Source organism: Bombina bombina, chromosome 7 (genome assembly GCF_027579735.1).
Source record: "Bombina bombina isolate aBomBom1 chromosome 7, aBomBom1.pri, whole genome shotgun sequence".
Taxonomy (NCBI): Eukaryota; Metazoa; Chordata; class Amphibia; order Anura; family Bombinatoridae; genus Bombina; species Bombina bombina.
Genome location: NC_069505.1, coordinates 307,940,467 through 307,967,392, shown reverse-complemented (window position 1 = coordinate 307,967,392; position 26,926 = coordinate 307,940,467).

Genomic DNA, 26,926 nt, shown 5'->3' with positions numbered 1-26,926 from the left:
AAACACTGTCAACAGAGATTTTCTTTGGAAAAAGGTGCAAATGTGATATACAATTATCTATTGTTTATCTTTATATTCACAATTTGACTTACTGTAGCTTATTTTGAGACTGGTTTGGTTTCCATCTCCTCTGGACACACTACCTCCAACAATTATTTATTGTTTATTTAATGTCCCTTTAAAAGACAACCCTCTGCTTCAGGGTCAAATGCAGGTCTTCATGGCTTCTCTGTTTGGCTCTTATACAACTAAAATGTTCTAAAGTTTGAGACATCTGCTAAATTTTTGTAACTTAAGAGTTTAGTTCTCCAAAAGCTCAACAAATCATCAAAACATTTGCAAGATAATAAGTTCCCTGATCGGTGTCAACAATTGTGCTACTTATACATTTATGTGGTTCCTGTTTTAAAAATTGTCAGTTTAGAGAAGATACAAGATTGTAAGTTTAATTTATTCCAGCTACTTGTACATTTATTGGGCTTCAGTTTTAGAAATAGTCAGTTTAGAGAAGAGGCAAGGTTGTGTGAGTTTAAGTACTATCGACCACCACTAAATGTATTCTTTTGGGTTTAGTTAGGTTTGGTATTGGCCTAGCCCCATCCAAATTCATTTGTGCCTATCCCAAGATCTTTCTTTGCTACAATTTTGGCACGTCTATAAACATTTATTTTTTGTTGTGCCAAAAGGCACAAACAAAAACTTTCTATGTAAATGAAAGACCATTGAGGAGGACAAAAGCTACAAGATGCAGATAGGGAGACAAATATATATTTGTTTTCTGCCTACTGAACTAGTGAAATAGATACCTGTGTATACAAACTATCTCCATTGTTTTCCTTGTGGTCCATAACACCACCAACTTAAAGGGATATTAAACACATTGAGATGGTCATATACAATGATATAAATATATACACACACATATATATGCACTCTCTATTGACCTATTTATAACTCTCCCTCATTGGTCACAGAACAGAAGGTAACCTAAGTTACAACATGGCAGGGCCCATTGCTTTATAGACACTAAAACTTTACACTTATTTTGTCAATGAAACTTTATAAAATACATCTACATGTTATTCTCAGACTAATCTTTTCTTTAAATGCATCTTTCTATCTAGCATTTAGGGCTAAATTACAAGTGGAGCGCTAATTTATTTAGGTGCCCATAAACGTGCAAATTCGCTCCTTTACCACACGATAAATAACCAGCCATTACAAGTAGCAAATAGCGCTCCAAAATGTAACAAGAGGTCAGACCTCTGGTTAATTTTAAAACTGTCCCCCAATTGCCCCCAAAATTTAATGTAGTGTGCCTTTTTTTTTTAAAAAAAAAAATTAAAAAAATTAGCATTTACTTTTATTTTTTTTATTAATAACTGCAGGAGGCAGTTGCAAGGGGATAAAAGTGGCAGGTGTGGGTGTTAGAAAAAAACGGCACTGAAAGGAGTCTTTACATTGCAGTCTTTGGGGAACTGTGTGTTCCCAGTTAATATATATGTATATGATTATATATATATTTATGTGTTAATATATGTATATACACATATTAAAACATAAATATATATGTATATACAATCTGCTGCCCATTGCTGTGCGACTTACCTCCGCTGCGCTAGTTCTCATGCAGTGTCTTATGGCATGAGAACGATGCTCCTATTAGAGCCTATGGAAGCACGCTCTCATGAGCGCAAAGCTTCCGCACAATGCGAATGCGAGGTCGCGTTTGCATTGCAGCTAACTTGTAATACCATCACACATTTGCATGCGCTGATATTACTCAGTGGAGTGCTAGTATCACTTTCTCAAAAGCAATATTTTGTGCTCCACTTGTAATCTGGCCTTTAGTGTTTAATGTCCCTTTAACCCACAATGTGTAATTACTGCAAATACACATTGCAGTGTTTTCATAATTTCCTAAATAAATAATGTGTATTCATAATTTCCTAAATAAATAACCAGTGTTACCTTCATTGCTGTGTTGCAACACATATATGACCACAAAAATTATATACAATTGCTTTTCATGGTAGACATTAAAAAACTAACGGCTAGATTACAAGTTTTGCATTATGAGTAAAAAAGCAGCGTTAAGGTTCATAACACTGCTTTTTTACTACCGCTTCTATTACGAGTCTTGTAGGTACAGCTGTCCCGCACACTTTTTTGGTCTTACCATAAATCAACTTATGCAATTTGTGTATAGTCTTTTTTCAATGGGACTTCCATAGTGCCGGTATTACAAGCTTTTTTTTTAGGCCAAAAAGTGAGCGGTACAGCCTATCCCGCAAGATTCGTAACGCATTCTAAAGTCAGTAGTTATGAGTTTTACACTACAAAGCTGTAGCATAAAACTCATAACTAAAGTGCTAAAAAGTACACTAACACACATAAACTAACTATTAACCCCTAAACCGAGGCCCTCCCGCATCGCAAACACTAAATTAAAATTATTAACCCCTAATCTGCTGCTCCCGACATCGCCACCACTATAATAAACATATTAACCCCTAAACCGCCGCAGTCCCACCTCACAAACACTAGTTAAATATTATTATATTATATCTGTCCCACCTACCTACATTTATTAACCCCTAATCTGCCGCCCCCAACGTCACCACCACTATACTATATTTATTAACCCCTAAACCTAAGTCTAACCATAACCCTAACACCCCCTAACTTAAATATAATTAAAATAAATCTAAATAAAACCTACAATTAATAACTAAACAATTCCTATTTAAAATGAAATACTTACCTGTAAAATAAACCCTAAGCTAGCTACAATATAACTAATAGTTACATTGTATCTAGCTTAGGGTTTATTTTTATTTTACAGGCAAATTTGTATTTATTTTAACTAGGTAGACTAGTTAGTAAATAGTTATTAACTATTTACTAACTACCTAGCTAAAATAAATACAAATTTACCTGTAAAATAAAATCTAACCTAAGTTACACTTACACCTAACACTACACTACAATTAAATAAATTACCTAAATTAAATACAATTAACTAAATTTAATACAATTACCTAAATTGCAAAAAAACAAACAAACACTAAATTACACAAAATAAAAAACAAATTACAAGATATTTAAACTAATTACACTTAATCTAATAGCCCAATCAAAATAAAAAAGCCCCCCCCCCCCAAAAAAAAAACCCTAGCCTAAACTAAATTACCAATAGCCCTTAAAAGGGCCTTTTACGGGGCATTGCCCCAAAGAAATCAGCCCTTTTACCTGTAAAAAAAAATACAAACATCCCCCCAACAGTAAAACCCACCACCCACACAACCAACCCCCAAATAAATCCCTAACTAAAAAACCTAAGCTCCCCATTGCCCTGAAAAGGGCATTTAGCTCTACTGCAGCCTTACAGTTTTGAAGAGCCGACATCTATCCTCAACAAAGCCGGGAGAAGTCCACATAGAAGCGGAAAGAAGTCCTCAACAAAGCCGGGAGAAGTCTTCATCCAAGCCGGGAGAAGTGGTCCTCCAGACGGGCAGAAGTCTTCATCCAGACGGCATCTTCTATCTTCATCCATCCGGCGCGGAGCAGGTCCATCTTCAAGACATCCGGCACGGAGCATCCTCTTCTACCGACCACTACCCGACGAATGAAGGTTTCTTTAAGTGATGTAATCCAAGATGGCGTCCCTTAGATTCCGATTGGCTGATAGAATTCTATCAGCCAATCGGAATTAAGGTTGAAAAAATCTTATTGGCTGATGCAATCAGCCAATAGGATTGAACTTCAATCCTATTGGCTGATCCAATCAGCCAATAGGATTGAGCTTGCATTCTATTGGCTGATTGGAATGTCATCGGCATACAAATAGTATTGAAACCCGTGGGACTTTATTAAGGAACCTAATGATAACGTGAAGATTAAAAAAAGAAGGGGACAGAGAACAGAGACTTGAGGTACCCCAACAGAAAGTGGTAACGGGGCAGAGGATGCTCCAGAGAAGGCTACACTAAAGGTACGGTTAGATAGATAGGAAGAGAACCACGAGATGCCGAAGGATTGGAGGGTTTGGAGCAAAAGACGGTGGTCAACAGTGTCAAAGACTGCAGACAGATCAAGTATAAGCAGAGAGAAGTGGCCTTTGGATTTTGCTGTAAGTAGGTCATTGGTAACCTTGACAATTGCTGTCTCTGTGGAGTGACGGGGACAAAATCAAGATTGCAGTGGGTCAAGAAGAGAGTTTAGTGTAAGGAAATTGGATAGACGTGCCAATACTAGTGTTTCAAGGAGCTTTGAGGCAAGAGGGAGTATAGAAATAGGGCGGTAATTGGATGGGGAGGTTGGATCAAAAGAAGGTTTTTCGAGGATGGGTGTGACCAGTGCATGTTTTAGAGATGAGGGAAATATACCAGTGTTGAGGGAGAGGTTGAAAATATGTGTGAATATAGGGGTAAGGGTAGAAGAGAGGGAGGGGAGTAGCTGAAAGGGGATGGGGTCGAGGGGACAGGTAGTGAGGTGGGAGGACAGTATAAGGGCAGAAACTTCTTCCTCAGTAACAGGGGAAAAAGAGCTACATGTATTGCTTTTTGGGTTTTGGATGATTGTGAGCTTTTTAGGGGGTGGGAGATTGGTAATATGCTGAGAACTGATTGCATTTCTGATGGAGTCAATTTTGTTATTGAAGTGGCTGGCAAAATCTTGAGATGAGAAAGAAGTTGTATTAGGAGGTGGGGGTGGGTGCAAAAAATGCCACCTCCACATCCTTCCTAAATCTGTCGCAATAGGCACGGCCTTGTTGGCTTAGGCCATGATACGCCCCTGGAGTGGATACATATATAACTGTCTCATTCGTAGCACACTAGGGTAGACAAGTATTTTGTATATATATATATATATATATATATATATAAACACAGTCCAGCAATAGCACTAATAGTGCTGTTGCTGGACTGTGTTTATTGAGGATTTTATGCACCCTGGTACCGGTTTTATAGCGAGTGGGAGTGTGCTTCTCCACTATTGAGATATATATATATATATATATATATATATATATATATATAAACAATCAATATATTTATCTACTCTAGTTCACATACACTTGGATTATTCAAAGCAAAAAAAAAAATCATTAGCATTTGCAACGACTATAACAAATACCAAACAAAGCAATAAATGCAGAAGGGTGTGAGTGAAGCGGTTTGAAGATAAGAAAGTGTAATGAGAATACAACCCTTGGTTAGGTGGAAATTTTTCTTTTTTTAGAAATACATACAGAAATAGAAGCGCTCTGCCAGGAACGAAGAACAGCTCAGTAGCTTGTTCTATGGCAACTTACCATCTAGGAGCATCCTCTTTTAGCCCAATTGTGCTTTTCACAAAGGAGAACTTTCCTGAAGTGTATCATTCTGACCCTGCCTAGTAAGGTCAGTCCAGCCCTGAAATACCAGGCAATTCTCCTCTGAACAAGGAACATGGCAACCACAGATGATCAGTTTGGCCTTCTGTGGGCCTTGTCAGTGAGGTGTAGCTATATCCCTCTAAGCACATTGGACAACTTAGGAAATGTTTGTTTTACACTATGCATTTACAAATGTGTAAGTAAAATTCTTGCAGTATAAAACAATTAGCATAATTAAATGAAATGTATTACTAGGATAAGGAAAATGCTACCACATCTATTGAGGACCCTTTGAAAAAGATAGCAGACATCCCAACCTGCAAAAACTCATTTCAGGGAGGTGGCTTCTGCGCCGCCACCCCCCAACCCCCCCCGACCCCGTCGCAGTTATATATTGGACACCTTAAAACCCTAAATAAGATAGACTTATCATTAAAGTAGCTTCCCGCTAACGTCACATTAAAAAAAAAGTAGCTTTATTGCTCAACCACATACAACAAACCTATTTTCCAGTGATCGTACGCTTGTTCAATGCTTAAATATTTTAGAATCCGAAGTTTAATTACGTGCAGTAAATAAGGTAGTATTTGTGTTTTTATTTTATTAAAATCAGTGGGGGCTTTTTGGTTACTGATGCTTTGAGGGTTCTATAACGTCCCAGCAGCTAAAGGCATTCCTTAAAGAAACACTTTTCCGGATTTGGGCCACATTGGATCATGGTACTTGGAGTTTCAGGGAGATTGCATTCCATTTGCTAGCATCAGGGAGCCACTATTACAATCAGGGAGACTCCCTGAACTTCAGGGAGAGTTGGGATGTCTGACATAGGCAGTAATAAAAAAATAATAATTATCAATTACATTTCCCAAATAATTAGGAATTAAGAAAATAAGTAAATGTATTCATATAATATTGCAATAATAGTCCCATGTGAGGAAGTTATGTGTGGGGTTGTGTGTGAAGTTTGGTAATAAAGCTGATCACTCCCTTTAATTTTCCCAGAACAAAATCTGCTACTTGGGTTTTTATAAGGATATTTATACAGAAAAACTTAAAATTATAACCTTCAACCACAACCAACATAGACTCTCTTGTGCAATATCTCATTTGAAATCAGGTGAATTAATTTAAATACTGTGTACTTGTGATGATGAAATTACTTTACCACTAAAAACAAAAATTTTGAAAGAAATTAATCCTTCTGAAAAACAAGTGGGGCATCGCATCGCATAGCATAGCATACTCTGTGTGATAAAAACCATGGCCTAGATTTAGAGTTTTGTCGGTAAAGACCCGCGTAGCTAACGCAGCTTTTTTTCCTACCGCTGCTTCCAAACAACGCTGGTATTGAAAGTTGTCTGAAGGGCTGCGTTAGGCTCCAAAAAGGGTGCTTTGAGCCGAATTTACCGCCACTTCAACCCTCAATACCAGCGTTGCTTACGGTAGCAGTAAACTGGCAAAACGTGCTTGTGCACGATTCTCCCATAGGAAACAAAGGGGCAGTTTGGGCTGAAAAAAACCCTAACACCTGCAAAAAAGCAGCGTTAAAATGGGGAGAGAGTAAGCTCTAAAAAGCTTAAAAGGCTAGTAAAAAGTACATTTTAATACATTTAAAAATTTACAAATGGCAATCAGACGCATGGATCCATGTCTGACTTAACAAAAAAATATATATAATAAACAAATCTAAAAGTATCTAAAAATATCCAATGGAGTAAAGCATGTGAAGCTGACTTAGTGAGCCAGTGATGAGGAGTCAGAAGGACATGTACATCCAATAATATAAACAACCTAAGTGAGTGATTGAGTGCACACAATAGCTTTCAACAAAGCAAAATAGCATTCACAAAAAATAGTGTTCACAAAAATTGGCGTACATAAAAAATGTTTAAATGTTCAACCGGTTATATGTAAGTGAATCCAGTAGTGTTTCCTCCAAAGTGACGTGTAGAAATATAACGTGAAGTCAATAATAGTAGAATGTAAACGTTGAGTGGGTCAAATTATTGTGGTTCAGCTTCTAAATTAAAAAATTGTAAATCCGTGAGGTGTATAAAAAAAAAAATTAAAAAAAAAATAACTTGTGAAAAAATCCATGTGGAAAACTTGAATTCAAATGATAAACAAAGGTCAAAAATCAAAAGACAAAAATAAAAAGACAAAAATATCAAAAGACAAAAATAGAAAATCAGTGATAATATTAAAAAGCACTAAAGATCTAGTGAAAACAAATCCTTAATTCAGATGTTAAAAATCCTTGGTAAGATCCATAACAAACAAATACATCGATAAAATACCTAAAAGGGAACAAAAGAGAAACAAATAGTGCAACACTGTATATGATATATGATATAGGTAATTAAAACCAAGCTCACCAGTATGCCAACGCGTTTCGGCCTAGACTAGGCCTTTCTCAAGACTATACTGTATCAGAAAATCTGGGAGCTTTAAGTAGGGTCAGTGTTGAAATGATTGGTGCTGTTTTGGCGCCATTTTTAGAGGCACCTCCCTTTCCTGTTTCACCCATTGCATCTCTGGGATATTTCCTGTGTTGTGTTTCCTGTTTCACCCATTGCATCTCTGGGATATTTCCTATGTTATGTTTATGTTTTCCCATCTTAAAGGTCAATTGTTTCCTATTATTGCCACAAATTCTAGTATAAATCTAGATTTTCCTATTTATTTGTTTTTTATTTTCATTATTAGGTAATAGTAGCGTTTTGTCAATGTTCTTATTATTATATTCTGTGTTAACTCCGTTAGTTTTCTGGGCGGGTTTCCCCTTTCTTTGGGCTCAAATTGCTTATTTATTTACATGGACTGGTTCTCATTTATGAATTGCCCCTGTTGATGTCAAAAACGTAATTTCCAATGCGATCTTATTTTGAAAATTGCTATGACCGGAAGTGGCCTGGTATCGCGGCATCAACTTCCGTTTTAGCTTTTGGGAGACATAGTTTATTCGATTCACCGGTCTCTATCATGTGACCGGAAGTTCTTTAGGCCACCGGTCTGCATCATATCACCGGAAGGTGCAGCATCATATTCCACCTTGACTTATGGGATATGTAGTTCCCTCATTTATTAGGACTACAGATCTTTCTCAGATGTTCGGTATTACCCGATCTTACTATGGCTCATTGTCTCTATGTGTCTATAACATATAATGTCAGAGTCAATGTGCCAATATGTAATAGAATCGGTTACTGGGAATAGTCAATTCTTTGAATAATGTATGTAATTTCTTACGATGCTGATCTGTCACTGCTTATAGTAAAACTGCTTCTAATAAAACTCGCTATGTTAATTCTAGGCACATTCTTGGATCCTAATATTGAATAGCTTTACAATTTACTTTTATTTGTTCATACTTTCGTAATGGATAGCCGTTTCACTGCTTCCTTCTAGTTCTTTTGAAAATAAAGCCTATGGGTATTCTCAAGGAGCCATTGAGTCATATATGACCTTGATAAAGTATAGACCTGCAATGTTTATCTAACTTAACATTGTGAGACGTTTATTGCATCCTAATGCTGTATCTCACCACCGATGGTGGGATGACAAACTGTAATGTCTCAAGAGGGATCAAGGATCTTCCTATCTGTTCACAGTGAAGGTGTAAGCTCAGATCTAATTGTGAGGGTTTCATTACATTTGTATGTGTATATAAAGGACTTTAGGTGACCATTAACCAGAAATCAGCTGGTGTAAGATCAGGCGTAAATACACTCAAAGTGATGGCTTCTGTTTGACTTTGGGGCAGACGTGGGGTAGAGGATACAGGATACAAAATCTTCAAATTATGTTATTTCATTTCACACAGTAACTAGTCCTACATTGGATTGTTATGTATAGACCAGTGTATGAATACATGTTTTTTTCTTTTCTATGATACTTTTTTGGTTCAATATGACAATTTTAAAGTTGTCATACTGAATGTGTTCAGTTTGACAAGGCTGGGTGTATTCAATACGACATTGTCGCAATTCTTTAGGTCTATTATTCCCGTGTATGGATCTGTTGCCAGGTGTTAATTACTTGACAAATGTACTTATGCTTGTATATTTACTCATTGGTGCTGATGTATCTCTGTGACCAAATTGTCCTATGCCTGATGTTATGTTTCTCTCTCTGATATGATTTTGTTCTTAATGAGCGACTAACATTTTGTAATACAGAACAAGTATTATGCCCACTCTAAATTTTTACATTTCCCTTGGTTTTTATAGGAAACGGAGAGGGTTAGTATTTTCGATTTTCACTTCCACTCTAGTTTATAGCTTTCATGTATTCGATCTCCCTTTATAAGTACATAGAAAATAGTGATGAAAGCGGAGGTAAATATTTAGTTGGGATACTGTGTGGGGTAACCAACTTAGCGGTCGCATGTTGGGATCCTATCTCTCTAACTTAGGTCATATCATATTTGAGCACTCGGAGATGGATGGTGGTTGTTATTTAATAGATGTTATTTAATGGAGATCAGGTGTGCAAGGTCTTCTTTCTGATTTAAACCTCTAGGGTATAGACAGTCCATCATAAATATCCATCTTGACTCATTGAATAGTAGTTTTTGCTCATGGTTTCCTCCTCTCCAGTCTTTTTTGACCTTCTGTATCCCAAAATAACTAAAATCTTTCAGATTTCCCTTGTGGGTAGTTGCAAAATGCTTGTAGAGTGGGGTATCTATTCTGCCTTTCTCTATGCATAGGATGTGTTCCCTGATCCTATCTTTGAGGGCCCTTGATGTCTGCCCTATATATTGTAATCCGCAGGAGCAGGAAACTAGATAGATCACATTTTTGTCGCTACATCTGATCAACTCTTTGATCCTATGTTTCTCGTTTCTCTGATGTGATGAGAAAGTATCCGTTTTTCGTCCGTTCTTACAAGCTTTACAGCTTGGACATGGGTAGAAGCCTTTAATGCTTTTTCCTTGGTGATTGGTCGTGTCGTTAGTATTTCCTTTCCTAGGTATACTAGGAGATATCATCGTTTTCAGGTTCCTAGTTCTCCTATAAATGAATCTCGGATGTGGATTCAGCCTTTCCCCAATCACGTCATCATCTTTGAGTATCGCCCAATGTTTCTTAATAATCTTTTCCAGGATGGATCTGTTCTCACAGTACTCGGATATCATAGGTATGTCGATTGTTTCATCATCCCAGGTTTTTCTTGGTTTGTTTTTATAACTCAGGAGGTTCTCTCTTTTGATCTTACTGATTTCTTCGATTTTATCATCCAACGACTTATTGTCATACCCTCTTTCCAAGAAACGTTGTTTCAGTATGTCAGCCTGTGCAGTCCATTGTTCTATAGTAGAACAATTTTTCTTGACCCTCAAGAATTGGCCCTTGGGTATATTTGACTTCCAGGTGGGATGATGGCAGCTTGTGTTATGGATATAGTTGTTACAGTCAACCTCCTTGAAGAAGGTTGACGTCTCGAGCTTCCCATCTTTCACTTCAATTCTCAGATCCAGAAAGTCCAGTTTCTCTTGGCTGTATTGGTATGTAAACTTAAGATTCTTTTCATTGTGGTTCATTACATTGATAGTATGTAGCAGATCTTCCAATGTTCCACTCCAAATCAAAAAGATGTCATCTATATATCTTGAATATAGGACCAGGTCCGCGCCAGCTGGACATGAGTCCCAGAAGATGTTTTCCCATAGGCCCATGTAGAGATTGGCGTAGCTTGGCGCGAACATGGTCCCCATTGCTGTGCCACACAATTGCCTGTAAAACTGATTATTGTTACAGAAATAGTTGTGATTCAAGATATATTTAATACAGTCCAAAATGAATATCCTCTGTTCTTCTGGTATTTCCTCATCCTTTACTAGGAATGAGTTTACTGCTTCAATCCCTAGGTCATGTGGGATACTTGTATAAAGTGACGTAACGTCACATGTGGCCATTATATAGTTGTTCTTCCAGGTCATTGAATTTAGCAGTGACAGAATTTGTGTGGAGTCTCTGAGATGTGATGGTAATGATATTACATATTTCTGTAACATCTTATCCACGTATTCAGATAAGTTGCTTGTCAAAGATCCTATCCCAGATATAATGGGCCTTCCTGGTGGATCGTTTAAGGATTTATGGACTTTCGGTAGTTGATAAAATACGGGTGTTTTTGGGTATGGTATTCTTATGTAATTATATTCCCTTTCACTGAGTATCCCTTCAGTTTTAGCTGTTCCTAGGAGGGCATCTAGCTCTTTCTTGAACCTAACTACTGGGTTGCTGCAGAGCTTTTGGTAGGTATTGGTGTCATTTAGAATCCTCAGACATTCGTCCTCATACTTCACCTTGTCCATAATAACAATTCCACCTCCTTTGTCGGCTGGTTTTATAGTCAGTTTATGATTCTTTTCTAGGCTTTTAATTGTCTCCAATTGTGATCTTGTCAGATTATGCCTGATTTTATTACATTTGGATAAATTCAGGTTCCTGATGTCTTGACAGATATTCATTTCGAATGTCTCGATGTGACTCCCTTTGCTGGTTATCGGGTAGAATGAAGACTTTGCCTTCAGATCAGTATGCGTAAATCTGTTATCTATATTGCTACTTAGAGGTGTTTGATAAGTATCAATGGGAGATTTTAGGAAATGCCTTTTTAGGGTTAATTTCCTTACCAGCTCCTTTGTGCTTATGAAAGTTTGAAACTTGTCCATTTTCTTAGATGGAGCAAAGCTCAGTCCATATGAGAGCACCTCTTTCTCTTTTTCTGTCAGAACTGTGGAGCTTAAGTTAAACAGTCCTTTCGTTGTTTTGACAGTATCAACACTTCTGGGGTCGCTACTCTTTGGGCTTCGTGTTATGATCTGTTCAGGCTTCTGTTTCCTTTACCTATATGATATATCATATACATTGTTGCACTATTTGTTTCTCTTTTGTTCCCTTTTAGGTATTTTATCGATGTATTTGTTTGTTATGGATCTTACCAAGGATTTTTTACATCTGAATTAAGGATTTGTTTTCACTAGATCTTTAGTGCTTTTTAATGTTATCACTGATTTTCTATTTTTGTCTTTTGATATTTTTGTCTTTTTATTTTTGTCTTTTGATTTTTGACCTTTGTTTATCATTTGAATTCAAGTTTTCCACGTGGATTTTTTCACAAGTTATTTTTATTTTTATTTTTTATACACCTCACGGATTTACAATTTTTTAATTTAGAAGCTGAACCACAATAATTTGACCCACTCAACGTTTACATTCTACTATTATTGACTTCACGTTATATTTCTACACGTCACTTTGGAGGAAACACTACTGGATTCACTTACATATAACCGGTTGAACATTTGAACATTTTTTATGTACGCCAATTTTTGTGAACACTATTTTTTGTGAATGCTATTTTGCTTTGTTGACAGCTATTGTGTGCACTCAATCACTCACTTAGGTTGTTTATATTATTGGATGTACATGTCCTTCTAACTCCTCATCACTGGCTAACTATGTCAGCTTCACATGCTTTACTCCATTGGATATTTTTAGATACTTTTAGATTTGTTTATTATATATATTTTTTTGTTAAGTCAGACATGGATCCATGCATCTGATTGCCATTTGTAAATTTTTAAATGTATTAAAATGTACTTTTTACTAGCCTTTTAATCTTTTTAGCGCTTACTCTCTCCCCATTTTAACTTTTATATTGTTAGCCTACTAGGAGGCTATATAGTTAGTAAGCTTATGGCCCTGGGTGTAGCGATCGGTCCACTTCTCCTGTTCTTATAGATTGGTCTTTCCTAGTAGGTCCCGAGCAGCCACACACCAAGACCCCTGATATTAGTGCAGCATTCTACAAAGGACTGCACGGGAATTTCCCAATTATAGGCTATAGCCCGTCTTATTCCCATACACTAATATGGATCTGTTGTCAACACTCAGAAGGGATATTACCCTAAGTATAACCACACCGTTAGGTGATCATGACAATGATCCAGACAGATTAGACATTCAATCTATTTTCAGAAACTTAGAAAAACTTCTTATTTCTGAAGTTAAGTATAAAGCCGAAATCTCATTTCTAAACAAATGTTTAACAAACAAACAAAGGGTGGTGTGAGTGCTAATCAGAAAAAAGGTTTCTGTGCTTAGATCCCTGATATGGTCTGATAAAATCTCCAATTACAGACTGTAAGATAAAGAGGTGAGAATGGTGTGGGATAAGCACTCCAGCTAAGTAGAGCCAACCAGATTATTATGCAAATAAAATGAAATAACAAGAGGACCCAATGGTACTTAAAAAAAAGAGAATTTATATAGCGATTTAAATGGATAACTTGTTAACGCATACAGAATATGTTAGCATATACCCAATTACATGAGATGCCGGCATCAATAACAGTAAAACATACTAATCATATTAAAAACAGAGAAATACAGCCGATATAAAATTTCTAAAAAGTTCCCTGAGTGTGCCTTAAAAATATATATGAATATGAGTAAACTTGATAAAGGTAAATGACTCTTAGCACAGTAAAGTTAACTCAGCTAAATGTTACCAGTATTTTGTTTAAGCAATGAGATATTTGATCACAGTATTCGGTGGAGGCGTCTGATCTGTTCAGCCGTTAGGAGTGACTGTGAGTGATGGATCGTGAGGTGTGACGTCACGTCACCTGACTATTGTATTCCTCCAATCCCTGTGATATGCTTAAACACACAAATTTGAAAAATGTATCCAATTCTTAGTTATAACAAAGTATAGTTGATTGTGTGATGGTTAGTATCAATACTTGCGAATGTCCAGTGTCCAATAATCTGTCCAAATTTTTAAAACAGGTTTGTTTTATCAGCAGCTCTGAATCCTATGAAGTGTTGATCCGTTTAGTTTTATGTCCGTTCTGGAATATGAAACTTGTCCTTTTTCGAAGAAGCTCCTAAGCACTTGTCTTTTTTCCCCACTTTTAGTGTTTATTAGGGCTATAATGGGAGCAAGGAAGTAACAGGGGGGCACACAGGAATTATTCATACATCGATCTCAGTGTTGAATCAAGGAGATAGAAATGAACCTGTTTTTGTGCCAATAGAACAATTCAGCAGTTCAATAGCCTTAGTGGATAATTGGTTACACACAGGAATTATTCATATGTCCTCCCTCTATATTTATCATAGAGATAGGGATGAACCTGTGGAGTGTAACACTATCAATAATAAAATTCTAAAATGACAGGAGTAAGCAAATCTACGCGTTTCGGCAGTGTTAGCTGCCTTTATCAAGATGCTTACTACATAAAGTTGCTGCCTTTTTATAAGGAGTGTGTGATTAATGACAGGTGTGGTTAGAGGATAGTCTAAATTAACCCTTAAGTGCTTCTAAGGTGAATGTCTTGGAGTTAAGTACATAGATAGATGAGGTGCATCATATAAAAAAAAAAATTTTGAAAACAATATTCCATCTAATTTAACTCATTGAGTATTTTTGAAATGGTTGCCATTAGAATTAAATCTTAAACAAAACATGGTATATTAAATTAATGTTTAAATTTATGAAGAATTCCATCATTTCATGTTTAATGTCATGTAAACTATATGTGGGAATGTAAAATTAAGTATAAAGATATAGTTGCCTATATATCAACATTGTACTATAAAAAAAATTTCTTTAATGCAATTTTGGTTGAAAGTGATTTTTATATATATGAATATACATTGCTCCAAAGGTTTTTTTCATTTTATTATAATAATCTTGCAAAATTGCAATATCAAGTTGTTCTTTGGTTGTGGTAAGCGCTCGAAATATATAGAGAATCAACTGCCTATACGCTAAGGAGTAAGGGGAGGATGTAATACAAAGTAAAAATGTGTAAATATAGCTTAAAGAAAGCTATTGTACAGTCTCGTTTATGTTTATTTCGATAGTGTATGAATTCGATTGTTAGCGAAATAGTATTTTATATGACAGATGTAATTAGAATGTATGTTCAACTATTTTGTTTGTCTAGTAACTGGTTATAAGATAGAATTGAGATCAAAGGAACTGTTAAGTCCCAATGGATGTACTGTTTTATATTCAAATATGAGTTCTGCTTCTTTTTTTAGGAGTACCTTTTCTATATTTCCCCCTCTCTTGTTAGGTCTAATTTTTTTCATTCCCCAACATTGAAAACATTTAAGGTCTCCATGGTGTATTTCAGTGAAATGTTTATAAAGTATGGTTTTTGTGGTTTTATGTTCTATATTCCAGATATGTTCTCTCATCCTATCTTTGAATGTGCGACTGGTTTGACCTATATAGAATAAATTACACGAACATCTTATGCAGTAAATTATATTTGAATCATTGCACGTTATAGTATCCTTAATTGTAAATGTAGCCTGTTGGTTGATAAATGTTATCTTTTTGATTTTATTACTGTATCTACAGGATTTACACTTGTGACATGGATAGAATCCAAAAATTTGTTCTTTCTTTAGATTCATATCTTTTGAATAATCGTTTTTTATTTTGAATTCACTTGGTGACAGATAGCTTTTGAGATTTTTAGCTTTTTTGAAAATGAGATCTGGGTGATTTTTAACTGTAGTTCCTAATATAGGATCCTTTTTAATATAGTGCCAGTGTTTTTGGAGGATGGTTTTTATTTCTTTGTGGTTTGAGTTATATTCAGTTATAAAGGGAATAAAATTATTGACATTAGAAGGCACTGAATTATTTGTATATAAATTTTTTCTTTTGTTTGGTTGTTTTTGTAATAAGGTAGATCTATCAGTTTTTCTTACAGAAGTTATGGTGTCTTGGATTTTTTTCTGATTGTAACCTTTGTCTGCAAATCTATTTAGTAAAATGTTACATTGTGAATCATAAGATTCTATGTCTGAGCAGTTTTTTCTAACTCTTAACATCTGACTTTTTGGGATGTTATCCTTCCACCTATTCAGGTGGCAGCTTTGATAATGTATAAAATTATTTGAGTCTATCGTTTTGAAGTAGGTTTTGGTTTTAATTAGATTCTCTACTATCTCTACCTCAATATCTAGGAAATGTATTGATCTAGTGCTGTGTTCATAAGTGAAAGTGAGGCCTACATCATTAGTATTCATGTCTTCAAGGAATAGTTCTAGAATTTCATAGTCACCCCTCCAGACCAGGAAGATATCGTCAATATATCTTTTATAGAGCACAAGGTTCGCTCCCCACAAATCATTGGATAGAAAAGTTTCTTCAAAGAATCCCATAAATAAATAAATAAATGTTTAGAACTGGACATCATACCTAAAGGCTTGATTATTAGAAAAGAGTGCTCATTTCAGTTAGCTGATCCAGATTTTGCAGAAAAATGGATGAATATCCTATTGGAAACTTCAAGACAACTAATGAGACTCATCATCGAATTTAAGTCATCTCGAATCTTAAAACTAGATGATGAGATTAAAGATGATGAGGTACTACTAACTAATCTGGACAGCACAGAACCAGAATCTAAATAAATAACTGAAAAAAGAGAAACTCTAATAAAACGAGTCACGAAAACGAGAGAGGACGTAATCCAGAAAAAGATGAAGAAACTAAATAGAGAATTGGATGCCAAAAAATCGGTAGATATGGACAACACACGAGAGACCGACCCACCATATGAGGAAAGGGGGAACTGTCCGCAAGACACAACAGAACAAGACAGTGAAGAGAGAACGGAAGATGTAAGAGACAACTGGACAGAGGTGAACTATAGAAAAAAGAAAAAACAGGGATACCATTCCAAAACAGGGAATGAGAGTTATGGAAGACGAAGACCGTACTTCCGGTCCCCTGTCAGGCCAAACAACAGCTACTATTCTCACACAAGAGATTCTCCATACAACAGAAGCTATGTGTATAATGCACACTGGGAGGACCAACAATACCCGAGAGATTATAACAACTACAACCACCCCGAAAGGAGACCACGCTATGACAACAGAAGATACCAGGACAAAACAAATTGGGAACATGAACCCAGGTTTGGAAATACCAGGCCATACTATGGCCACTTCCGTCCACAAACTCATTATCACAGACGGCAGCACCATTATCGTGATGATAGAAGATCACCGTTTCCATTAGGGGACAACAATGGAAAGAGTCCATCCTTCATGGACCAAAGGAAAAATCATTCGAGGTTTGATGAAAGACCTTATGCCCATACAGGCCATAGAGAACACAATGATTACATGTATAACGGACACAGAAAACAAAGTTGGAAAGACGACCCTCCCTACAACCAAAATATATCCAAAGAATCACAATGGAGGAACAACCAGCAATACCCCAATGTGAAGGTGGGCCAACAAAAACACACCCCACAACAACATAGGAGTGTTACAATACAAGAAAAAGGCCAAGAAACAGGCAAGGTTTTTTTTAGGGGAAAGCCCCCTTCCACCAAGGGAAAAAGAGAAAAACAAATCAACATTAAAGAGAAAGAACCTGGACATGGAAGAACAATCCTGTTCCGTAAACAAAAAAAGACCTCTAGAGGGTCCAGAGGGGGCAGCAGGTCAAGGAAACAGAAGCCTGAACAGATCATAACACGAAGCCCAAAGAGTAGCGACCCCAGAAGTGTTGATACTGTCAAAACAACGAAAGGACTGTTTAACTTAAGCTCCACAGTTCTGACAGAAAAAGAGAAAGAGGTGCTCTCATATGGACAGAGCTTTGCTCCATCTAAGAAAATGGACAAGTTTCAAACTTTCATAAGCGCAAAGGAGCTGGTAAGGAAATTAACCCTAAAAAGGCATTTCCTAAAATCTCCCATTGATACTTATCAAACACCTCTAAGTAGCAATATAGATAACAGATTTACGCATACTGATCTGAAGGCAAAGTCTTCATTCTACCCGATAACCAGCAAAGGGAGTCACATCGAGACATTCGAAATGAATATCTGTCAAGACATCAGGAACCTGAATTTATCCAAATGTAATAAAATCAGGCATAATCTGACAAGATCACAATTGGAGACAATTAAAAGCCTAGAAAAGAATCATAAACTGACTATAAAACCAGCCGACAAAGGAGGTGGAATTGTTATTATGGACAAGGTGAAGTATGAGGACGAATGTCTGAGGATTCTAAATGACACCAATACCTACCAAAAGCTCTGCAGCAACCCAGTAGTTAGGTTCAAGAAAGAGCTAGATGCCCTCCTAGGAACAGCTAAAACCGAAGGGATACTCAGTGAAAGTAAGGTTGGTTAGGGAAGGAATTCAAGGATTTGTAGCATTTAAGCTAAGTGCTGAATTAGGCACTATTAAATTAGATAAGGTTAGTTAAAAATGTTAACACTTTATTTAACATATATACAAAGACAGACAATTTACTTAAATCGGATCACTGTATAGAAACAAACAATCATAAATTGTTTCTATATATTGTCATTCCAAGTGACCCAACTCTAACATCATAAAACCAAACCTAAACCGAAAGGTAAAGGTAAAATATAAGGGCTACGTGCTCTAGAGAATACTATAGTGGTGTAGTTTTTATTGAGTAGGTTTCAAGTATAAATCATACAGTGCTCACACAGGCTATGCGCTCAAAGGCGTCCTCCTACCTGCGTACTGCTGAGATTTAACTCAGTCAGCCGATTTCTAGCTGATCCCTATCAATCGATATCTCAACATTCATACAGTCTCAGTGTATCTGTCGGGGTTTAAATAAAACTAAAGTTGCTTAGTTTTTAGAGTATATATATATGTATTAGCGATTTCAGTTCTAAGTGCTTATCATCACTACTTGAACCAGTTCTGAAAAATATATTGGCACCATAAGCCCTTTTATCAAATCAGATTATTGCCCTTAGATCGCTATATATATATTTATGAAAGTAAACGCTCTTAGAGCGGCAACAATAGTAACCAAACAGATTTTTCGTAACTTAGTTTCTAACACCACGCTAGAGTTCCAGAGCACGCCCACCGACGCGTTTCGTCACTTGTACGTGACTTCGTCAGGGCATAGGGCCCGCCCAGCCTCAAGTGCCGTCTTTTATCCTCCATAGTTGCCATGGTAACGGCTTGTGTATTGCGGAAGTGTCCACCGCAATATCTACGGCTAATAAGTGTTACTCTCCGATATTACTGTTAGGTAATGTGTAATATGTCCGGTGTAGGCAAATTCCATGTCATTAATCTCAGATTGTTATACGGAGCATTTATGCAGTAATAGGAAGCTATCCTCCGACTGACTGAATGATTTTTACAGACACATCTGCAATTACATATGTATTGTTTGTTTTTCACAGTAGTGAGTGCGATCTATCTCTGAAAATATTTTTATGAAAGTATAACAGCAGTTTATGCTAAACAATGTGTTATTTAACATAAGGACGAAGGGTTAAATGTTTATTGAGCATAAGTCTATATGTATAATCGTTCTAAAAGCTTATATTTCTCTAGTGTCAAACTGACAATTCAGTATGTATCTATTTAATATACAAGAATGTAAAGGAATGTATGTCTATATGACTTAATTAGCTTTATAGATGATTTTATCATAGCACATTTTTGTAAAGTTTACACATCCATCCTATGCTTATCTAGATAAAGGAGCCAAATCCTAATTCTGTTGCTCCCTAAGGGGATATGTGTGTAATTTTCAACTATATATATAGTCATCTTTAGTAGCTACATCCCATACTTCTTGCTTTATTACCGATCTATAGGCTTAGGTATAGATCTTTAGTTCGATCTTAAATTAGAGTATGATCTCTAGAGAAAGCTCTTATAAGAGATTGCCTCATTTAAACCCTTTGGTGATGCAGATTTTAGTTCATGTATCCATCTGCATTCTTTTTGAAGCAGAAGTTTGTTAATGTCACCCCTTCTGCCCTTAAGCTTTAGTTGTTCTATGGCAAAGAAATGTATCTGATATTTCTCTTGTGGATGAACTGTGTTCATATGCTTAGCTACTGGTACATTTCTGTCCCATTTTATGTCCCCTATATGTTCAAGGACTCTTGTTCTTAGTTCCCTTGAGGTTTCACCTACATAGATTAGGGGACATTTGCACATGGCTACGTATACCACTCTCTTGGTTCTACAGTTCATGAATTCCTTTATAGGGTAATTTTTCCCTGTTTTTGGATGAACAAATTGTTTCATTGGGGACATATTTTTACACGCTTGGCAGCGGCCGCATTTAAAGAACCCTTTAGTTTCTTGAAGCCATGTTTTCTGAGGATTTTGTACAAAGTGACTCCTAGTCAGGGTGTCTTTCAAATTCTGTGATCTCCTATTAGTTATCTTTGGTCTATCAGCGATAACTTCAGACAATTCAGGGTCCTCCTGTAAAACGTGCCAATGTTTTTGAAATATGTGTTGGATACTGCTGTGTTTTTCATCGAATGTACCTATAATTCTAATTTGCTGACTGTCTTTATTTCTGTCAGTGTCAATTTTTTCCTGTAATAGGGGTGCTCTCTCTAGTGCCTTAGCTCTTTGGTAAGCTTTTTTGAGGCATCTATTAGGGTAACCCCTTTCTTTGAACCTTTTTCTTAGCTCTTGAGCTTCCAATTCAAAATCTTCTAATGAACTGCAGTTGCGCCTAGCCCTCAGATATTGGCCATATGGGATGCCCATCCTTTGACTTTTAGGATGGTAACTCTTCCAGTTTAGGAGATTATTAGTAGCTGTCTCTTTCCTAAATAATTTTGTACTTAGGGATCCATTGCACTCTTTTCGAATTTCCAAATCTAGAAAGGAAATGCTTGTTTCTTCAATCATTGAGGTATAGTGCATACCATGAGTGTTGTCATTTAGCCATAACATAAAATCATTAAAGTTCTCTTTGGAACCTGTCCATAGTATAAGCACATCGTCGATGTAGCGAATGAATAGATCCATATATTTCATAAAGGGATTCATTTCTTCATTGAGGATATATGTATGTTCTATCCAACCTAAAAACAAATTTGCATAAGTGGGGGCACAACATGTGCCCATTGCTGTGCCCCTTTTCTGCAAGTATACTTTATTATCAAAAAGAAAGTAATTGTGTTGTAACACAAAATCAAGCAGTTCAATTACAAAGTCATCAGCCTCACTGCCTTTTGGGTTTGTCATTTTTAAGAAGAATTGTACAGCCTGTTTTCCTAGAGAGTGTGATATATTTGAATATAGACTCTCAACGTCAATGCTTGCTAGTAGTGTATTCTCACTAACATAAACATTTTCCAAGCATTTTAGAACTTCTTTAGTGTCTTGGACATATGATGTCAGTGTGTGTACATATTGTCTTAATTTCTTGTCTAAAAAAGTACTCACTTTTTCAGTCAAGCAACCGTTCCCAGATACTATAGGTCTTCCTGGGGGTGACAGTAAGTTTTTGTGAACTTTTGGCAGGCTGTAAAATGTAGCTACTCTGGGTTTCAATTCACTCATATATTGATGTTCTGATTTTGTAATGATTCTTTCACCATACCCTTTGTCTAATATAGATTTCAGTTCTTTTATATATATTAGTGTCGGGTCTTTAGATAAAATTTCATAATTATCTTTATTTGTTAGAATATCAAGACACATCTTTTTGTACTGGGGGTTTGACATGATAACCAAGTTACCGCCCTTATCGGCATTCTTAATTGTTATATCAGTGTTGTTGGTTAATTCTGCCAATGCTTCTCTTTCTTTAAAACTAAGATTCTTTTTAGTTTTACTTTTACGATTAAGGGCTTCAAGTTCTGTAGTTACCAATGTTACAAATTTGTCTATCGTTGGATATTTGGAGATTGTGGGCATGAAGGTGCTCTTAGGTTTCACAATGCTATTTGTTTGTATAGCATCAGTGTCATCATTTTCATCTAGTAATGTTTTCATTAGAGTGACAATTTCTAGATCCTCTTCATCCACTCCCATATCCCTAAGGCATGCTTTATTCGCCTCCTTGTGGTATTTGTGTAGTGCCAGCTTTCTGGCAAAAAGATGTGTGTCTTTGACCCAATTAAAGGTGTCATATTTAGGGGTAGGGATAAAGGAAAGCCCCTTGGATAGTAAACTATGGTGTTCATGTCTCAGAGTAATTTCTGCCAAATTGATGACTTGTAATTGATTATCTTTCATTTTTGTTTGTTTGGTTTTCTCTTGTTCTGTTGTCTTGTTTTTATATTTGCTTTTGGTGGGAACAGATCTTTCTCTAAAAAAATCCTGGTAATGGATGGTTCTGTCATAGGTGTTATAGCTGTAGTTGTGGTTATTGGTGTTGATTCTTCTTCTGACAATTCTGACTCTGTAGAAGAACTTTCTACTGTGGTATTTTTACCTTTATTTTCCTGTATCTGTCTCACATTTCTACGTTTGTAATTAACTTTATAAATATTGCCTTTTTGATGGTCTGACCAGTCTCTCTGTAGTTTTCTATTTTTTGTTTCACTAAGTTCTTCTTTTAGTTTATCAATATGGAATTTTAGTTTTTGATCTAAAGCCTCAAAATCTTTGTCTGAGGTGAATTTATTGGTTTGTATTCTTGCCTCTTCAACTAATTTTGTTAGTTGCTCATATTGACTTCTTTCATATTCTAATGTCAGTTTCATCAGATCTAATGAGCACTGTGTCAGAATTTCCTGCCACCTTACGACAAAGTTCTCATCTGGGATGTGAAAAGAAGGTGCTAATTGTATCCTCAGACCCCTAGGAATGAGTTTGTTTTTTACATAGTTTTCTAGACTAAAAATCTCCCAAAAGGTCTTAACTTGTTTTTTCATAATTTTGGCTATACTTTTGAAGGCTTCTTCTATATTTGTAGCTTTTGGACATATATTGCCTACATTTAGTGTAAAGAGCCTTTCGGCCTCCTGCTTCCATTTATCAAAGTCAATATTAGAAGATAGATAGCCCGCCATAGCTATCTATTCTTTTTACCTTTAAGTTCCCAAATTCAAAGGATGTGAATTGAATCACTATTATAATAAGGTTGGTTAGGGAAGGAATTCAAGGATTTGTAGCATTTAAGCTAAGTGCTGAATTAGGCACTATTAAATTAGATAAGGTTAGTTAAAAATGTTAACACTTTATTTAACATATATACAAAGACAGACAATTTACTTAAATCGGATCACTGTATAGAAACAAACAATCATAAATTGTTTCTATATATTGTCATTCCAAGTGACCCAACTCTAACATCATAAAACCAAACCTAAACCGAAAGGTAAAGGTAAAATATAAGGGCTACGTGCTCTAGAGAATACTATAGTGGTGTCGTTTTTATTGAGTAGGTTTCAAGTATAAATCATACAGTGCTCACACAGGCTATGCGCTCAAAGGCGTCCTCCTACCTGCGTACTGCTGAGATTTAACTCAGTCAGCCGATTTCTAGCTGATCCCTATCAATCGATATCTCAACATTCATACAGTCTCAGTGTATCTGTCGGGGTTTAAATAAAACTAAAGTTGCTTAGTTTTTAGAGTATATATATATGTATTAGCGATTTCAGTTCTAAGTGCTTATCATCTCTACTTGAACCAGTTCTGAAAAATATATTGGCACCATAAGCCCTTTTATCAAATCAGATTATTGCCCTTAGATCGCTATATATATATTTATGAAAGTAAACGCTCTTAGAGCGGCAACAATAGTAACCAAACAGATTTTTCGTAACTTAGTTTCTAACACCACGCTAGAGTTCCAGAGCACGCCCACCGACGCGTTTCGTCACTTGTACGTGACTTCGTCAGGGCATAGGGCCCGCCCAGCCTCAAGTGCCGTCTTTTATCCTCCATAGTTGCCATGGTAACGGCTTGTGTATTGCGGAAGTGTCCACCGCAATATCTACGGCTAATAAGTGTTACTCTCCGATATTACTGTTAGGTAATGTGTAATATGTCCGGTGTAGGCAAATTCCATGTCATTAATCTCAGATTGTTATACGGAGCATTTATGCAGTAATAGGAAGCTATCCTCCGACTGACTGAATGATTTTTACAGACACATCTGCAATTACATATGTATTGTTTGTTTTTCACAGTAGTGAGTGCGATCTATCTCTGAAAATATTTTTATGAAAGTATAACAGCAGTTTATGCTAAACAATGTGTTATTTAACATAAGGACGAAGGGTTAAATGTTTATTGAGCATAAGTCTATATGTATAATCGTTCTAAAAGCTTATATTTCTCTAGTGTCAAACTGACAATTCAGTATGTATCTATTTAATATACAAGAATGTAAAGGAATGTATGTCTATATGACTTAATTAGCTTTATAGATGATTTTATCATAGCACATTTTTGTAAAGTTTACACATCCATCCTATGCTTATCTAGATAAAGGAGCCAAATCCTAATTCTGTTGCTCCCTAAGGGGATATGTGTGTAATTTTCAACTATATATATAGTCATCTTTAGTAGCTACATCCCATACTTCTTGCTTTATTACCGATCTATAGGCTTAGGTATAGATCTTTAGTTCGATCTTAAATTAGAGTATGATCTCTAGAGAAAGCTCTTATAAGAGATTGCCTCATTTAAACCCTTTGGTGATGCAGATTTTAGTTCATGTATCCATCTGCATTCTTTTTGAAGCAGAAGTTTGTTAATGTCACCCCTTCTGCCCTTAAGCTTTAGTTGTTCTATGGCAAAGAAATGTATCTGATATTTCTCTTGTGGATGAACTGTGTTCATATGCTTAGCTACTGGTACATTTCTGTCCCATTTTATGTCCCCTATATGTTCAAGGACTCTTGTTCTTAGTTCCCTTGAGGTTTCACCTACATAGATTAGGGGACATTTGCACATGGCTACGTATACCACTCTCTTGGTTCTACAGTTCATGAATTCCTTTATAGGGTAATTTTTCCCTGTTTTTGGATGAACAAATTGTTTCATTGGGGACATATTTTTACACGCTTGGCAGCGGCCGCATTTAAAGAACCCTTTAGTTTCTTGAAGCCATGTTTTCTGAGGATTTTGTACAAAGTGACTCCTAGTCAGGGTGTCTTTCAAATTCTGTGATCTCCTATTAGTTATCTTTGGTCTATCAGCGATAACTTCAGACAATTCAGGGTCCTCCTGTAAAACGTGCCAATGTTTTTGAAATATGTGTTGGATACTGCTGTGTTTTTCATCGAATGTACCTATAATTCTAATTTGCTGACTGTCTTTATTTCTGTCAGTGTCAATTTTTTCCTGTAATAGGGGTGCTCTCTCTAGTGCCTTAGCTCTTTGGTAAGCTTTTTTGAGGCATCTATTAGGGTAACCCCTTTCTTTGAACCTTTTTCTTAGCTCTTGAGCTTCCAATTCAAAATCTTCTAATGAACTGCAGTTGCGCCTAGCCCTCAGATATTGGCCATATGGGATGCCCATCCTTTGACTTTTAGGATGGTAACTCTTCCAGTTTAGGAGATTATTAGTAGCTGTCTCTTTCCTAAATAATTTTGTACTTAGGGATCCATTGCACTCTTTTCGAATTTCCAAATCTAGAAAGGAAATGCTTGTTTCTTCAATCATTGAGGTATAGTGCATACCATGAGTGTTGTCATTTAGCCATAACATAAAATCATTAAAGTTCTCTTTGGAACCTGTCCATAGTATAAGCACATCGTCGATGTAGCGAATGAATAGATCCATATATTTCATAAAGGGATTCATTTCTTCATTGAGGATATATGTATGTTCTATCCAACCTAAAAACAAATTTGCATAAGTGGGGGCACAACATGTGCCCATTGCTGTGCCCCTTTTCTGCAAGTATACTTTATTATCAAAAAGAAAGTAATTGTGTTGTAACACAAAATCAAGCAGTTCAATTACAAAGTCATCAGCCTCACTGCCTTTTGGGTTTGTCATTTTTAAGAAGAATTGTACAGCCTGTTTTCCTAGAGAGTGTGATATATTTGAATATAGACTCTCAACGTCAATGCTTGCTAGTAGTGTATTCTCACTAACATAAACATTTTCCAAGCATTTTAGAACTTCTTTAGTGTCTTGGACATATGATGTCAGTGTGTGTACATATTGTCTTAATTTCTTGTCTAAAAAAGTACTCACTTTTTCAGTCAAGCAACCGTTCCCAGATACTATAGGTCTTCCTGGGGGTGACAGTAAGTTTTTGTGAACTTTTGGCAGGCTGTAAAATGTAGCTACTCTGGGTTTCAATTCACTCATATATTGATGTTCTGATTTTGTAATGATTCTTTCACCATACCCTTTGTCTAATATAGATTTCAGTTCTTTTATATATATTAGTGTCGGGTCTTTAGATAAAATTTCATAATTATCTTTATTTGTTAGAATATCAAGACACATCTTTTTGTACTGGGGGTTTGACATGATAACCAAGTTACCGCCCTTATCGGCATTCTTAATTGTTATATCAGTGTTGTTGGTTAATTCTGCCAATGCTTCTCTTTCTTTAAAACTAAGATTCTTTTTAGTTTTACTTTTACGATTAAGGGCTTCAAGTTCTGTAGTTACCAATGTTACAAATTTGTCTATCGTTGGATATTTGGAGATTGTGGGCATGAAGGTGCTCTTAGGTTTCACAATGCTATTTGTTTGTATAGCATCAGTGTCATCATTTTCATCTAGTAATGTTTTCATTAGAGTGACA